The following is a 12,756-nucleotide window of genomic DNA, read 5'->3' on the forward strand; positions in this document are numbered from 1 at the left end:
AATTAGTTCAAGGACACACTGGAAGAGCTCGGCGATATGGAAATATAGGGCAGCAATCCTGACATGCAGCCCATGGAACCAGAATGCTTGTCAAGTCTGCCAATTATAATGTGCCACATTCCAAAGAAAGCTGTAAAAACGGCATCTTGAGGCTACCAGGCGCCTCTCTGGTTCCTCTTGACCATCCTTCCCCTAAAAAAGTGGCCATTAATTTTTTAAAAGTAGCTATCTGCTCCAAACATACAAATAAATGTGTTTGGAATATAAATAAAATCAGTGGAGAGCAAAGTAGGAACCTGGACAAATAAAAAGACAGTCTCATGTTCTCTTGCTCTCCTCTTTTCCTCCCTTGGAGTGATCGTCTCAAGCTCAGTGACCATGGAAATATATGGGACGAATCTGGCTCAGTGAGCAGGTTCATTGGGTGCTTTTTTTTTTTCAAATCTTCACCCGAGGACATGTTTATAGAGAGGAAGAAGAGAGAGAAAGAGAAACATCGATCAGTTGCCCAGAGATCAAACCCACAACCCAGATATGTGCCCTGACTGGGAATCAAATCTGCAACCTTTTGGTTCACAGGTCTGTGCTCAACCAACTGAGCCATTCCAGTTGGGCCTGGAGGACTGCTACATTTTTAAGGTCTGCATTTACCTCTGTGCTGTCTTCAGAGAAGACCACTTGCCCTCAGGAAATCGGATCTCTTTTCAGAGTTCTCTCATTTCCCTCAGTTTGCCATTTGTTTGCGAACACTCTAGTCTCTACAGGAATTCACACCAAGATTTGAAAGGCCTTTGCTGGAGGGGCCTTTCTCTTTCTTTACAAACCTCTTCCGTTCTTAGTAGGTCTCTCCTCTACTCTACCACAGCTTCTCAAATTTAAAGGTATATCAGAATCACCTTCAAAGTCTGTTTAAATGAAGATTGCTGGGCCTCACTCCAGAGTTTCCAATTCAGCAGTTTTGGGGGAGGGCCCAAGAATCTGCATTGCCACAAGTTTGTAGATGCCACTGATTGCCCAAGGACCACGCTTTGAGAATGACTGCTCTCGATATAGAAGCAATGTTCAGCGTATGTTATTAACTAAAAAATTAACTTTATCTGTATAGAAATAGATAATAAAAGTCTGAAAATGAAATAGTGTCTGGCATGTATTAGCTGCTCAATAAATATTTTTGATTGATTGAGCTGAGGCTTGATGTCACCCTCTATTTACTTACATCAGTCAAAAAACAAAACAAAACAATTTATGAAGTTGAACAGATTCCAAAACATTGCTCCTTTGGTCATCCCCCAGGTGGGGTTCAAACCTGATTTGTTGCCCTTTATGGCTTTGTGAAATCGGTAAGCTTTTCTATTATGTAACATTTTTAGATCTCTGTTTCCTCAGTTGTAAAATTGAGGGAAATGGGGATATTGTGGGGATTAAATATGACTATTATTACAATTCTTCTTAGCACAGTGCCTGAATGCAAAAATACTCCTTTTTCTTATATAACTACTGGTGAAAATAAATTTTCTGTAAGTAACAGAAACTAATAGGAGGCATTATTTAAAATAAGTGCATCGTAAATTATGCCTCAATATCCAATTCTCTAAATACAAAAAATCTGCATATTAGCCTGTATGTATACCAGTGTGACTCCAATGCAAAAAAAGAGCATAGAAACCTTCTGCACTAAAAAATATATTTATTAGAACATTTGATGCAGTTAATCAGTTTGTTTTAATTTATGAGAAATCACTAAATGGTTTAATGGGTTAGCGCAGAACGAATAAATAATGGGAAAATTTAAAAACCAGTGCACTGAGTGGCCCAGATGTTCATCATCTGTTTAAAAGTACACACACCTGTGGCTTGGTTTTAAAAAGCAAAGAAAATTTTGTGTACCTTTGTTAGTTTTCGTTCAAAAATATATTTTAAAACCCTTAAAAAGCAAGAGTCTAAAAAAACATATCAGAACAGGTTTATGGTTAGATTTACATTTCTTGATATCCTTTGGGTCAGATATTTATACCTTTGGTTCTTTACATAACTAAGGAAAGATGACATTTTCTAAATAAGTTCCCATGGATGACTATAAGTAGATCACTAAATTCTATATAACAAATGTATTATTTATGTGTTTATTTTCACTTAATTTACGTAAAAAGTTATATGATTCTTACTCTGTCCCACGTATTATCTTAAGTGCTTTACAAATATGAACTCATTTAATTCTCAAAATAACCCTAAGGGATAGATATGATTCACATCATCTTCACTGAACATTTAGAGAAAGTACAGCACAAATTAAGAAAATTGCCCCAAATCACAAACGGTGTAGCAAGGATTTGAACCCAAGCAATCTGGTTGTGAGTCCCAGTTCACCGTACACTACCTCCTAATCACTCACCACATGATCAGCTCTAGGCTGGATGATGCAAGGGATAAGTGCCCCTGCCTTCCTGGAATTTACTACCTCACTGGGATTAAGAATGCTACAGCAATTCATTAAGTGACAAGTGACAATATTTATGATGTATAGACAGAGGCCACAAACTGGGGAACCACAGATAAAATATGGCTTGGGAATATGTTTTATTTGGCTCATTTAATATTTTAAAATAGTTGAACTAATGGTTTTAATGGAAAATTTTATATTAATATTCCAGATTTTCAACTGTACAAAAACCTCAGTTTTAGAATCACTGTGCCCAAATTCTTTCATGAAACAATCAGATGGCACTAAATCTTCTTCTGTTTGCTTTGCTACCTGGCAGGCAGTCACACGTGTGCATTTTTATCAGGTGCACATCACTCACTCTTGTTACTTGCTTAGCCCCTAAGTGGACTTCCAAGCATGTAGAGAGAATGTGTGTCCTAAGGAAAAGGTGCCCTAAGACAGTATGCCCTAAGGAAAAGTCTGTGTGAAGGCCCCAGGACACAAACTGGTAATTGGCCTTGAACTTCAAAGGAGGGAAGGACAGGTGGTTGGAGGAAGACTACGGTGAGCCACCTGATTCCTCCGTACCCTAGAGCATGCTCATACAGAGCATTTCTTCTACATTCATCCACATGTTGAGTCAGCAGTATGATTTTCTGACACTCATTTGCATGGTGACTACCATGTCACTAGAGTCAAAATATTCCTGCTGGGGTAGTAGATATTGTTTACTCATTGAAGTAAGGCTAATCTCGTTTCTCTGAACGGAAACAAAGCTTCCTCTAAAATGCATGCTACACAAAAACAGGGATCAATTCGTTCTGATCAACGTATTTCTAGAACCGAATACGCTGCCTGGAATGTTGGGGGAAATAAAAAATGTGAGAAGGAGGAAGCCAGAGAAGAAAAGAGAGAGAGAGAGAGGAGAGAGAGGAGAGAGAGAGAGAGGGAGAGAGAGAGAGAGACCAACTGACCACGGCATCTGATGGATCACTTTCCTGAGAGTCTTCTCTCTCACTGCTCAGCATGAGTAATTGTAGCTGCTGACCATATCCCAGAATAGTACAAGAACTTAGTGGAAATTGTAAGACTGTATAAATGCTTTCCATGTTCAGTAAAGGTTAAATTTATAACTTGTTTTAAGAATCAGGAAGAGTTGCAATTTCTTAGTATGTGGTCCCTAGATTGCTCACATCCCAAATGGAGTACTTGCTGGAAATATAGATTCCCATGCCCCAACCCAGACCTACTGGCACATGGGAACTGTCATCTTTGTATGCCAGGTAATTTCTTTATACATTAAACTTGGTGCACCAAATGTTGGTAGAACCACTGTTTAGTGGAGGAGAGGGCTTAGCAGCCTGTTTTGAGCCTAAAATCACAAGTTTTACACAATCTAATTCAATTCAGTTGAGGAGGAAATTATGCAGTGAGTTTTGAATAGATGTTAAATCAGTCTGTCACTTCCTGATTAACCTGAGTTTTACCTGGCTGGTGAGTATTTTGTTAATACAGGTTCATGTGTTAATATGTATCTGCCAAAGTGTTAGTAGCATTGTTCAGACCCAAGACTAGTGAACTGATTATTTTATTTACTCATTTGTTATTTAAACTAGTTTTATTTAACTAGGAAGCATGCATTCCTACCAAAGTTGCAAAAGTTTGTTTTGTTTGGCTGATGCTATGGTTTAAAAATGAATTTGCATGCCTTTATGGCACTCTCTGCACAGTCTGGCCACAGATTTCATCACTTCCTATTATATTTCATTAGGTTCATTCACACCCTTACACATAACTATTCAATATGGCATCCAAATCCAACTATTTCTCACCTCCACCTACCACCCTAGCCTATGCCCATTTTTATCTCTCAACTAAATTATTGCCATAATCTAATTGCTGGCCATTCTGCTTCCCTCTTGGCACCTTAACTCTATATTCTACATGAAAGGCCAGATGATCCTGTAAAAACAGCTCATCAACCTCTCATGGCTTTCCATCTTACTGGAGTAAAATCCAACATTCTTACCATAGCATCCATTAATGCTATTTACAAGATATGTATAACTTTTTGCTTACTGGGCATATGGTAGAATTGTACTTCCTGCTCACAGTTGTCCCTTCACCCTACCCCCACCATCACTGAATGTGGCAATTGGACTAGATCTGGCAAATGACTTGTTTGTGGAAATGATGTGTCCTTTCCACTCTGGGAAATTAATTGCTGAGAAGAGGCCCTTCAGAGATTTATTTTACCTCCTACTATATAACCAGCAACATTCCTGATAAAGTCTGCTCTGTCCCCCTGATTCCCAGGATGAAGCTGACATGCTGCAGAGCCTCCTGCCTAATTGTGGTGTTTTCAGCCACTGAGATTTCAGGGTTGTTTGTTACCACAGCATTATTTTGCATATTCTGACTGTTCCTCTGATTTTTATCTTTAAGACTCTATATGATCAAACCTCCACCCATCTCTCTGACCTCTTTCCCCAATCTCTTTTCCTCTTTCTCACTCTCTTCTGCTGTACTTGCTGTCCTAGAGCATTCCAGCTTCATTCCCAACTCACAGACTTGGCACTGTATGAAATGCTTTATGGCTACATCTTTCTGTGCTCACTCACTTGATCTAGATCTGTGCTTGAATTTCCTCTTTAGGGAGAGCGTCCCTGACTCCACGTCTATAGTGCCCTTCTTCACCTCTCTAATCTTACCCTTTTGATTGTTCTCTGTATCTTAGTTTCCCTTGATCACGTTATTTTCTATCTCTAAAGCTAAAATGTAATCTCCTTGAGGATAGGGACATTATTTTGTCCATAGATGTTTTCCCAGTACCTTGAGCAGTCCCTGGAGTAGAGTAGATGATTATTAAACATTAATATTTGTTAAATGAATGAACTTATTTGGGCATATCACCTAATTATGAGTTTCCTCATCTGAAAGTACTTATTAACGGGACCCTCAACCTACCCCATAAGGATATGTTATACTTTTAGAAGTATACAGCACAATGTGTTTTATCTTCTCACCACAATGACAGATGAGTTCACTTAATTGTTTCTGTCTAAGGAGTTAGGAAGAAACATCCTAACGATGCATGATGCAGTTGGGACCAGTGGGTTTGGCTTCCTTGGTTCCTTGGGTATTTTACAGCCTCAATCTTGTTTTTAGTGTTAGAATAATTCAGAAGAAACTATGAGAACCAGCAGGCATTGGAAGGCTGCAAGGGAAGTTGAAATCCTTCATTCTTCTCAGAGGAGGAACGTATATCATTTATCTTGAAGGCACCAGCAGAGTTTTGCTTTGTCATACAAAGTTTATTGATTCTTTCATAACAGCCTTGTTTGAAAGTTAATTTGGAATTTAAACAATGACCTCTTTGAGAAATGGTGAACATTTATGCTGAGCCTTCTGAATGTTTAGTAATGGAGTATGAGTCACATATAAGCTTCATTTTTCACTCTGATTTCCACACAATAGTTTTACCTATACGAGACAGCACATCTCAGTAAACTCTGGAAATATAAATTTATAACTTTCCCCTTCTTAGAGTTGGCCATACAATAGTTGCCACAAGAAGATTGCTTTAAACATGCAATTGCAAATATGGTATGATTCTATAAATTATCTGTAATTTATTTATAAATCTTCTACAAGGGCTAATGTTTAACACATGCACATTTTTTTCTTATATTTCCTTTCCTTTCAGTTCTATGATATCATTAGATAAATATACTTAATGAGGGCTTATTATGGAAATAAAATAATCTAAACAATATTGTATGGTCTACTGTATTATGGAAGAGTGATTTTAAAAGCCTATTAAAGTCCCTGCTTGGGCTTGTCCAACTTAGTGTGAGTGAGAAATGATAACCTAGAAGAAAATTCCCATTTTGATTATTCAATCAAATATGTTCTTCTGTATTTTTCAATGAGATCAACTCTTTTCTCTTTCTGCCACTTCTTGTCTATAAGTCACAGTCAGATAAAACTGTAGGTCAAGAGAATGATTTCTTCTTCATGGTGCTAACAGAGGTATTTTCAAAGACTAGACTGAGTCAAGTTTTTTATGCACTAAAAAAGCAGAAGAAAAACATATTCCTTCTACAAAAGACTGCTCTAAGGTCTAAGCATCAATTAGTATTTTAAAAAAGAAATGTAGTAAGAACGTGTAGTTCGATTTTGCAGTTGGGTATATCAAGGGCAAATTTGATGTGGTATTGTAATCAGAGAAGTGTGCTTTAATCTTAATGACAATGGGGTGCTTCAGCTTTTATTTGTAAAAGGGGATTCCCCCAATAAATGAGGCAGAAGACCATTTATGACACTTTTGTATCAGAGAAAGGGATGACATGCCCAGTCCCAATCTGTTTGACATAATTCATCCACCCTACTATGTTTTCCAACTAAAACAAACAAACATCAATCAAACTAACCCCCATGACTTGAGTTCTGAGATCCTATCCTAATCATCTCTGTATCCTTAAGTGCACCCTTCACCTGCCAGCTGCTAATTAAGATGCTGTATACAAAATGATATACAAGTGACCTATCACCAGAAAGGCATGGAAACAAACACGAGGAGGACTCGAAACAATTCTACTGTTTCGTAGAAACCACATATGTATGTACCTACATATACAAATAGAGATGGTCACAGACAAAGAAGGAACAAGCAATGTTGGAAATATTTTAGGTTTGTAACATAAATGATACTGATATGTGTCTAATCCACAGGGCATTAGGTATCCTGTAGGGACAGCATCTGGACAGGTGACTGTGTTTTTTCCATTACTTTTCAGATAAATCTTTTAAGAACAATCTAGAGAAAAAATGGTTTTCAAAAAAACCTTCTTACCGCTTTTTAAAAAATATTTTTTAAAGCAAAGTTTGCATTACCTACCTTGAAATAAAATCTTACTCAAAATATCAACAACCCCAACATATAAAAAGAATAAAAGTTTGGGTAAAAGATCTGCTCTTATGTTTTCTCCTTACTCACCACACATGGCAACCCCCATGGCAGTTTCCAAGGTCATCACAGAGAAATTTAAGGCTCCTACTTAGAAAAGCAATGACTCAGATCCATTCAAAGTGGATAATTTTTAACTCTACCTGACAATGTACCTATGTTGATATATGAATGTTGCATTCACTAAGTAGATAGTATATAAAACACATCCAAATAATTTATAACATATGTTTAATATTTTTAAGTTTAATATTAATATACACATGACCAGATCTATACAAATAGACCACTCTCAAACTGGTTGATAAGGACATGTGAAAAAGATAGGAACCATAACTTGGCTCCATATTGTGATGATGGAAAACAAGGGGTGATATATTTTTCCTCTGTTGGACATATTTTCAGAATCAGGCACAGGGATTTATATGCACGCCCTGCATCGTTTATAACTGTGCTGCAAATAACAAGGATTATGCTTATTAGCAAACATTGCTACTTTTTTGAAGGGTATGCTAGGCAGACACGGCTGAAATGAAAGTCTTTTTAAAAAGAAGACACAAACCTGGAAATAGGAATCTATATCTTGGTCCTGTGACTGTTTAGTGCACTGTTTCATGAGGTAAGGAGAGAGAGAGGGAGAGAGAGAGAGTTGCTTTGTATAATACCTTACAAGCATCACAAAGAAATCTGATGATCGTCTTAACCAGGCACTGCTGCGATTTTGCTATCCAGTTTCTGAAAAATATTCATAGAATCTGAAGAACATTCCCCGTTAAGAAACTACGGCCATATGTAATGGGGGAGGAGGGAATCAAAAAAAACAGTTCTTTAAAAAAAATCTTTATCTCCACCACTAAGTTTGGACGGTAATTGACACGAAGGAAAGGTAGCCTTTTATACAAATTAAAACTTAGTTGCCAAGTTGCCCTTCAGTGTTCCTCAGTCCCCATCTTACCCCATTTTCTCATCTGCACAGCTTGTGGTGTTGTGCTTGCGGTTGTTTTTCTTAAGGATAATTTTCGCTTTTAAATACTGAGAAAGAAGAATCAGGTGCTCGAGTAGTGGCGTCTCTGTTCATCTGCCCACACGTGACTTCTTTCTGTCTGGTGCTTTGTCATGGTGCGTCCAGAGCAGACTTCCTGGGCTTCCTTTGTTATCCTCGCCTGATAAATAAACAGCACAAAATTACCGAACTTACGGTAATTGAGAGGGAAATGGAATGCTGAGCCTGCCCCCTTGTCTATTACACTGTGGTTGCAAAAGTTGGCTAAACCTGTGCTAACCCTCAGAGGCCAGAGCCACACCGGCCCCTCTCCTGCGCCCCCCTTTCTTCCCGCAGCCCCCCAGCCTCCGCGATGATTGCTTTCTGTCCATCTTGAGCTGGGTGTCAGTTCATTTAGATTTACATCAAGTAGTAAATTAAAATAATCACTCAGCAAACACTCTGAGCTCAGTTTTCCCTTTCAGTCAGGAGTTGTGCGAGCTGCTTGAAGCATTCAAGCAGAAAATATTGCTGTCTAGATATTTGTCCTCTGGGTGATAAAGGAGGCATTGTCTTGGGACCCACTCAGGCCTCGGAGCCGATCGTCGCTGTGCATCACAGCTGTGAAGTGCGCTTTGTTATGTGTCTGAGGACTCGGGTTCAGGACCTTGTTTTTCTTGAAATACCAGACTGATCAGAGCTGCATATGTTCAGGGGAAAGCAGGGGTCGGTGGTTCTCTGTCCACATTTTTACTAGATTATTCTTGGACAGAACTCTGGGAAAATACCCTGCAGCCTAAGCCATCCCAAGAGTTTTGCTTTGTTTTAATTCATTTTCTTTCTTTCTTTCTCTTTCTTGCATCTTGCTTTTTATTTCCTCCTTCGGAGCGTGCATCGTGACAGTCCTAGGAAATGCAGGAGTTTATCTGCATGAGTCAGAAACAAAGGCTGACAGCACTGCTCTGAACCCGGTGCCATAATGTACCAAGTTATAAACCTGTTTCTTTGTGTTCTCATTACAGTACATCTCTCTGCCCATTTAGAAATCAGAATGCAGAGTTCAATCACCTGGGATGAAATATAGAATGGGCTAAAGAGGTTTTTCACCATTTGTAAATGATCAGAGGAATCTGGAAACAAAATGAGTTGATGGGGTAAACAAATCGGGATTTTTGCTCTAAATGAGATTTTTTTTTTAAGATGAAAATTATCATTTGTACATCTCTAAGCCATTTCATTTTTATTTCAGCTTTATTTTTTTTGTAGCTATGGTATTGCTAAGAGTGTTTGAAGGAGTGAAATATTTGTAGTTTTAAGTAGTGAAAGAAAAACATCAGATGATAAAGAGTGTGATGGTAGGCACCTGAATGAAAATTGGAATTTTTAGTCAATTATCTGAATTTTTCCAAATAGTTCCACATGCTTGGCTAACTGCTGTTATTGATAATTTTTTTTTGGCCAGATATTTTGCATTGTGTTGTATTTGTATTAAAGCCAATGTATCTATAGTGAATGTAATGTTTGATATATATCGTTATTTCTGTGTTATGGCTGAATATACGCCTTCAATTATAAAATTCTTTATTCATACACAGAAGTGGAAGTACTGAATTAAGCAAAAAATGGATGTGAAAGAAATGCAAGGGACACATATGTGTTTACACACACACATAAGTAAACACGAATGACTTCCTCATGAATGAATGAGTTCATATTCTTGAGCTAAAATGCATTTCCTTTTGAGATGTTCTCACTCAGTGGTGAATGGAGCTGTGCCTCTGACCCCATGGACCCACCATGATCAGCTGCAAAACTCCCTCTTTGGATCACGGGATCTTTCCAGTAAAGCTGTATCTACAAGGACCAGAGGTGTCATTGCACTGGCAATGCCAAGTCCTTAGATTGTGCCACAGCCTGTGGAAATAAGTGGAAAGAATCACCAGATCAGAGAGAAAAATCATATATTATTTCCAGTCCCATATGATGGTTTATAATGTTTAGTGTCTAGTAAGTACCAATTTAGTTCAGAAATATAGGTTGAAGAAACCAAACCAGAATTTTCATTATGATTTGCTTGGGTTCCAGAGTCAGGGAGCCTAACTTGATTCCCTGTCTCCCAGTGATAGCTGAGTAACCTTGAGCAAGCTACCCAACCATTCTGGGGTCTCAATTTTTTCATTTGTATAATGAGAATATCATCAATATGTACCTCATTTGGTTGTTAAAATTATTTAATGAATAATGTACATTCAATGCTTAGAATGGTGCCTGGCACATAGCTAATATCCAACAAATATTTTATTAACTATGTGAAGATAATAATGATGATAATCTCCACAAGTATAAAGGCCATTCTAAACTCAGGGAATACAAATTGGTTTGGGCAGATATGTCAGTTCATCATCCACGGGGCTGCCTATGAATACTAGTTTCCAATAATTCTCTCAAAAGTTGTTTCTGTGCTTCATTGATGAAACCACAAATGTAAGTCTTGTGCCAAAAAATGTGAAGAATGACTTGTTTCCTGGTCATGGTAAGTTTACAGGTCAGAATTCTGTAGTGTATATGTAGAACAATACATCTTCCAACCATAGTTGTTTCGGGTATTACCATTGCATTTCTGGAATGTGATCTTTTCCAATATTGTCTGTAGCCTTGCCCTCCACACCTTACCAGCATGGAAGGTAAACAAGGAACAAGGGACTGAGCAAGAGAATGGTCCATTTGCATAAGAAATGTTGGTTCTCTAATCAGCATGGCTTAAATTTACTTGGGATAGTATGATGTGACCAAATCAAGCCATTAATGGGAAGCTTGACTGGCATTGTGAAGCAACGGTCTTGGAAGCCCTTAGAAGATATAGTTGTAGCCACCTGGAGGACTGTCTAACACATGGGACAGAGCCATGTGATTTCTCTATATGTCAGAGCACATTGGGTAAATGAACTGTAGTCATTCCCACCACCCTCAGTTACGATAGACTGAAGGTGGCACTGTGGTTGGTCAGAACATGGATAGATGAGCGTTAGCACATGGGCCACACACATGGCCCATGTCAAAGGTTGGCAGAGGGAGGCAGCCTAGAGTCCTAAGTACCTCTTGTGTCTTACTTGAAAGTCATATAAAATAAGCACATCGGCACCATCTGACATGATACCCCCAACGAAATACTGCACTGAAATCCATTCACCAGGGCACTCTCCTGGAACCAATTGGCCATGCAGCCCCAAAAGAGCTCAGGATAACCCCATAGACTCAAACTCCAAAGTTTCTGGGGCATCTGTTTGACCCCATGATTGCGGGAGGGATGCCATAACTCACACCAAAGGAGAGAAACAGGTCAGGACTCAAAAGGATCCCAATTTGGTCTCAGATTGCTAACATGGCCAGAGAGAGACTTGGAAAAATTTGAGAAAATCACTTTGTGGATGGAATAGGATCTTCTTGTTAGGTAGGGAAGGAGAAGGAGGAAAAAGAATGGGTACAGGAGGCAGAGGGAGCAGCCTGAGCAAAAGAGAAATGCAAATGGCCTAGTCATTGAGGGAAATGCAGGGAGCAGGGGTTGGGTTTGTGCAGGGGCTGTTGAGGCACCAAGGAAGTTGCAGATAGAGACTAGGGCTGAAACTGGAAAGCTGGGATGAGGCCAGGTTTTGAAGAGCTTTGAGGACAAACTATATCCCTATAAGTTTTAGGGGCTTATTTTGTGCCAGGCTCCAGGCATTACAGACACAATACCAGGTTTGGAGGAAAGGGGTCAAGTGTTGAAAGATTTTCCAGTAATATAGTGGCCTCTGTTTTAGAAAGAATCCTCTGGCAGAACTTTCAGGGTTGGATAACAGTGGGAAAGCCCCTAGAGAAGAGGCTTAATTAAGGAGTTATAGAATTACGTTAGGGAAGAGATGAAGAACACCAATTAAGATAGCAGAATGAAAATGTGAGGAAGGGATAAGTCAAGATTCTAATAGAGGTAAAAACAGAAGACTTTGAGGACTAACTGGATGGATGCTGGAGGAATAGATTGGTCATTTGGTGTTACGATAACTATGAGATTTATTCATTCAGTCAGTTTACAAAATTTTGTTGAGTGGAAATATGTCCCTAAGTGCCATGTCCTGTGCAGGGAATATAAGAGGAGCAGGTCTGGTGGTGATGGGCTCTCAGCAGGGAGGTCACCAGTATGTTGAATATGTCTCAGTAGACATGGGTTCTACACCCCAGAGATTTGTGTTTTGAACAATTATCTAAAGTAATACTTTCATCAGGAAAGATTCGGAAACACTATACAAGATAATATATCTGTTTCTAGATAGATGGAGATAATCTAGAGAGAGAGAATACCAATATAAAGGATTCTGCTACATTTACATGCCCATCAGAGGCAGG

Source organism: Miniopterus natalensis, chromosome 13 (genome assembly GCF_054644295.1).
Source record: "Miniopterus natalensis isolate mMinNat1 chromosome 13, mMinNat1.hap1, whole genome shotgun sequence".
Taxonomy (NCBI): domain Eukaryota; kingdom Metazoa; phylum Chordata; class Mammalia; order Chiroptera; family Miniopteridae; genus Miniopterus; species Miniopterus natalensis.